Below are 5,985 nucleotides of genomic sequence, written 5' to 3' on the forward strand. Positions count from 1 at the left end.
CTGATTAGTTTCGATATTACCAGTCTATTTACCCGTATTCCTGTATTAGATTTATTAGAATTTTCAAAAGAACTAAAGAAATATGATTTAACACTTCCTGCCTACACAATTATTGAATTAACCAAATTATGTATAATAGACTCCAAGTTGGAATTTAATGGGAATTTTTACACTTGGAAAATTTGGAATAGCTATGGGGAACCCTATGTATCCCGTTCTGAGCAATTTATACATGGATTTTTTTTAGAGAGAGAGAGAGAGAGAGAGAGAGAGAGAGAGAGAGAGAGAGAGAGAGAGAGAGAGAGAGAGAGAGAGAGAGAGGGGTTGTTACCCAACATTCTTCCAAATAATGGCGTGTGGTTCACATATGTTGACGACATAATGTGTATTTGGCTCAATGACCAACCTTTGGATTCTTACAAGACGGAATCAAATAACTTAGTGCCATCCACTAGATTTACAATTGAAACAGAACAAAACACTAGATTGCCCTTTTTAGATGTGTTGATTTACAGATATGGAAGATATTTCAATTGTGATGTTTTTAGCGAAACCAATTAATGCCTTGCCATACATTCAATATTATTCTTATCACAATCAAAAAATAAGTTGTCATTTCTTCATCCATTTTTTAAAATCTTTTAGAGATTGCTTATCCAGGTTTTTAGATAATAAAATGAAAATTATTTATGATATTGGAAAGAATTTAGAATATTAGAAATATCTAATTGCTAAGACACAAAACACAGTAAGGGAATAAGTTTATGACGCATCTCAGTGAAAACTATTTAGTAATAAGAATACCTCAACTATTCCATACCATGAAAATTTAATCAGCTTTCCTCGCATACACAATACTTTTGGGATCCAGGTTGTATTTAAAAATAATAACAATGTTAAGAGCCTGATCATTAAGAATCCTCCAAGGGAAAAGGAAGGCTGTGTACATAGCATTCCATATATGGACTGTAATTTTAAGAACATAGGTCAAATGTGTAAAGATTTGAACAAGAAGATAAATCAGCATAGATACAACATTAGAATGGGGCAATTGTCAAGTGGGCTATTTGTTCATCAAAAAGACTGTAAGCATAAAATTTACTGGAAAAACTAAAACCAAATTGTCTTATGAATCATGTTATATCAAAAGTAAATTTGAAAACAATGTGAATATGAGTTTGTTGATGATAATTTTGTAACTTGAAACTGTGCAGAGCGATTTCACAAGGGACCTCTCCGGATTCCCCTTTCTTCATTGTATATTATGTCACATTTTGTATGATTTCTTTGTACCCTTGACGATGTCTTAATAACCAAAAACGATCGGTCACTATTATTTTTTTTTCCAGTGGTGTCGGCAAATATATCTTATCACGTGTTTATGTGATTGTTCTGCATATATATATATATATATATATATATATATATATATATGTGTGTGTGTGTGTGTGTGTGTGTGTGTGTGTGTGTGTGTGTATATGTTTATGTATATGTATATGCATATGTATATGTATATATATATGTATAGGTATATGTATATGTATATGTATATCCTAACCGAGACTTGACACCTTGACATGGTGGAAAGTTTTGAGTATCTTCATGACTACAAGAGCTATGTCGATAGAGTTGAAAATATCTGCAAGATTACCCATATCGAACAGGCCTTGTATGAAAAACGAGCCAAAGAGCAGCTCACACACTTAATCGTAGCACCCACTACTAATTTGGCTCGTCCCTGGTGGTGAACAAGGAAACCACACATAGACTTATGGGGCAAGGTCTAAGTAAAGAGGTCTAATCGCTGGAGTAGTTCTGCGCAGCTTCTGACGTCATTTAGATGCGTCCATTTTCTCTTTGTGATACATTGAAGAAAACTGTGAAACGCCAAGGATGACAGGAACTATAATATTTTATATTATATATATATATATATTATATATCATATATATTATATATTCATATATATAGACAGGAACTATAATATTTTATATATATTATATATATATATTTTATATAATATTTGACAGAATATAAATAATTGAGTGGAGCGGTGCGAGCGAAGGCGACGTCATTTTCGAACGACGGACCAACTTCAACTGACAGCTATAGGACCCGCTAACCCCACTTTGAACAGCCAAGTGACGTTCACGGGCTCGCTGCGCCAACTCCCTCGAAATTCGGTCGGAAGTGGTTAGACCTTATATTCTTAGATCTTGGTATGGGGTACCGTCACAATGACGGCGTCGACTATTGGGTACCCTATAGCTATATGGGGCTTCAGCAAATAGACTGCATAAGTTGTCGCCAAACAAGCATCTCACCAGGAACTAGTTGGTAGGTAGGTGAGATTACTGCCACAGTTCTTTCATAGCAAATTTGACTTTCACAGTTAAAATAAAGATAGGCGCTCTTGTTGGATCATCAGTTCCTAAAAGTACAAGCGCATTGACTTCTGTGCATAAGGGCAATATGCCACCGAATGTGATTAAGCACTGTCCAGGCAGATGTAAGTCTTGGACATTAGATAACTTACATGGGAAGCCTTCCAGAAGACCACATTCTGGAAAGCTTAATGGAAGAACTGAAGAATATCAAGTGGGATATCGAGTGACTGAGTGAAGTCCGAAGGGAAGGAAAAAATATGATGCAGCTACAAGATAGTCACCACTTGTTCTGTTAAAGAGGTAAGGAGAGGGAAATATCTAGTGGAGTAGGAGTCTTGATAAATCGAGAAGTTGTTGGCAATATGATGAATTTTAGTAATATATCAAATAGAATAGTTTGGATTATGATAAACCTGTGTGAAAGATAAACTCTAAAAATAATTCACAGAATTCAGACTATAAAATTGAGTCCTTCTATGATGATTTAAGTAAAGTAATGGATCAAGAAAAAAGTAAATATACGTTGGTAATAGGTAATTTCAATGCTTAAATGGGGAAGAACATGGGAGATGAGCCATGCATTGGAAATTTGATAATAGGTGAGAAAATGACAGAGGCGAGATGCTAGTAAATCTTGCAAAGAACTACATCATGAGAATGACCAACACTTTCTTCCAAAAGCGTGTAGGTCGTAAATGGGCCTGGAGAAGTCCAAATTGAACAATGAAGAACGAAATAGACTTCATATTACTAGATAATAACGAAAGTGTTAGCAATGTTATGGTTATGAAAAAGGTAGATTTAGGTGCTGACCATAGAATGTTAGGTTATTGTTGTTAATGTTCTGATATTTTATTTCTAATCATCTTCTCTTCTAAGACTATTGCGTAGCCGTTATTACGAAGTAACGAGCATGAAAATATTTCATTTACCTATTCAAGGCTGCCATGCCTATATTGATATGATATCGATTAATGAAGCTGAAATTAAATGAAAAGATGGATCGCAACTATCAAAGTACTATAGTGTATTGTGTCTGCGATATTAAGAAGAAATTATATTTTCTTATGTTACTTAAATCATAGTTGAATTAAATCTAAATGCACAAAATTAGATAACTGTGTCATAACATGAATCCAGTGTATTAAATTTATCTTCAAATCGTAACAAATCCGTTTGGCTTGTAATTGACATATTTCATAGAAATTATATGTTTTTAATTTCTTGGTATTTTACACAATGATAATAATACTGGGGAAGGTTCGTATCTGTCTTGTCTCTCAAGTGTTGTGCAACACTTATTAATCTGAAGGTAACTAGGTCCCGATCCCTTTGTTTATTTCATCAGATAATTCCCAACACTATTGTTCGATTCCTGTTCGGGTTTATAGAAACAAAATACATTTCAGTTTTGCATTTTTCAACGAAGTTTAGTCCTTGATAACACATGGTATATATATATATCTATATATGTGTGTGTGTGTGTGTGTGTGTGTGTGTGTGTGTGTGTGTGTGTGTGTGTGTGTGTGTGTGTGTGTGTGTGTGTGTGTGTGTGTGTGTGTGTTTTCAAGAACGCATTACATTAGGAAATTGTAAAAGAATTCCCAAGTGACAAATTTCTTTTCTCACATTGTGGTGCTTAGTTATGAGTTCGAATCCTGCATTTCTCGCCGGTTTCCAGCAGTGATTGTTACCTGCCCCGATAGTCTCTAAAGCGCATCACAAGGCAAAGGTGACGGCTTCGGCCGCAGCTACTCAGTGCCTCCTTACGTAATCTCTTCGCCACCTTCACGTGACGTACAATACACGAAGTGATAATATCACATTTTTCCATTCTTTGATATCTAAAACGTACGCAGCTATATTAGTATTTAACTGTTTTTATCATGTACCTTCAGTTTCATGTAAATATATTACATGGACATTTTTATCATTTGGCGAAAATATCCAAACTTCAAAATAACAACGTATACACACTCGTTTGTGGACGCTGCTCTTTCTTTTACTCCCGGATCAGAACTCGCCCACGTTATGAAAAAAAAAAAAAAAAAAGTGTTGTCATGAAATTTCATGTATCACTTACTGTTCACACACTAACCCTCGATTTCCTCGCACTCCAAGACACTGAATTCTTTACCACTAAGCACTAACACCGTAACACCTCCTTCCTTCTTTTTCTTTTTCTTTTGTATATATTTTTTTTATTCTCACAAGAATCACTGTGCTTCCTCGGGCCTTCGCCTCGACGTGTTGATAGCACCCCTCCGGCTTCCTCAGCACCACACTGACACCCTCAGCACCTGGAACACTCCTGCCCTCAGCAGAAACCGCCAGCTCCCTCTTACGAACACCTTAGCACCACCTGTAGCACGCTGACACTTCGCGTAGCACTCCAGTCTGGCCCACGTCAGCACACGAAAATCACCTGGAACTTGGGACCCTCAAGTTCACCCGCTCGGCCCTCTTCCGGTGGGCCACACACGCAGGAGGCCCCCATGGCGAGTTCGTGGATAGGAGGTAAGGAGCCGAACAGGTGTCCATGGCCCTCTTGTGGCACTCTTCGCCACAGGTAAGAGCCCGGGAGTGCAAAGACCCGAGACCACGAAACTTTCTCCCCAAGATCGTACAAGCCCGGTTGCGTTCTTTCCCCGAGAGGATTCTTCTGCGAATCGAGAACGTGTTCCGGGAGCTATCGACGGCGTTGTCAGCGAAGTATCGTCCTCCGAGTTCGTGAGGCAGAACGGGCGTACGAGCTTGGCGTGAGGGGCGGCGTGCGGGGTCGCGGAGAGCCAGTGCCAGAGTGGGGGACGCCACGCCAGAGCACCGGTGGCCGTCGGTGCCACTTGTTGGAGTCGGCGCCACGCGCACTGCGGAGACAGCACCTGCTGGCATCCCCTCCTCCCTCCTCCCTCCTCCCTCCTCCCTCTTCTCCCTCTCCCTCCCCCCCACTCTCCCTCCTCTCCCTCCTCTCCCCTTCTTCATCATTCTTATCTTTCTTCTCCACTTTAAAATTATCCTTCTCCTCCTACTACTCCTTAGCTCCTTCCTACTCCACCTATTCCTCCACCAAGTCCTTCCCTCTCCTTACTCCACCACTTCCTCCACCCTTTCCTCCCCTCCTTACCTGCTCCCCTCATTCCCTCCTCAACTCCTTCCCTCGCCCCCTCTTCCCCTCCTCCCTTCGTCCCGTCCTCCCCTCCTCACCTCCTCCCCATATCCCTCCTTCCTCCCTCCTCTCCCTCCTTTCCTCTCCTCAAGCACTCTTCTCCCTCCTCCCATTGTACTTCCTACCTCCCTTGTTGCTCCCGCCCCCCCTCCCTCCTTCCCTCCTTCCCCCTCTCCCCCTCCCTCCCTCCCTTCCTCCTCCTTACCTACCTACCTGCGCTTTTCCTGTATACTTTATGAATATAACGCAGTTCCACCTTTCCCTGCCCTTCAATTCCCTTCCTTGTCCTTACCTACCCTTCCCCTCTCTCTTACCTTTCCCTTCCTTTCCCTTTCTTCATCTCCACTCAGCACCCTTTCCCTCTCCTCCTCCTCCTCTTCCTCCTCCCTTCTGTCCCCTTTTCCTCCCTTTCCTCCCCTATCCCCCTCTTCT

At 40.4% G+C, this 5,985-nt stretch overlaps 1 protein-coding gene across 3 annotated transcripts in view; it reads right to left on the minus strand.

Annotated features, from left to right (window-relative positions):
• The window catches only part of LOC143033357 (uncharacterized), a 493,487-nt gene extending 488,200 nt beyond the window's left edge, over positions 1-5,287 (minus strand). For 2 of the 3 annotated variants that reach the window (XR_012967175.1, XM_076198694.1), the window contains exon 1: positions 4,471-5,287. The gene's annotated coding sequence lies outside the window, so the exon portion shown is untranslated. The remainder of the gene's footprint in view (positions 1-4,470) is intronic. The other variant, XR_012967176.1, reaches the window with a different exon arrangement.
• Between the last annotated feature and the right edge of the window lie 698 nt (positions 5,288-5,985).

The sequence above is a fragment of the Oratosquilla oratoria genome, chromosome 15 (genome assembly GCF_046742065.1).
Source record: "Oratosquilla oratoria isolate Oo_2021 chromosome 15, ASM4674206v1, whole genome shotgun sequence".
Classification (NCBI taxonomy): Eukaryota; Metazoa; Arthropoda; class Malacostraca; order Stomatopoda; family Squillidae; genus Oratosquilla; species Oratosquilla oratoria.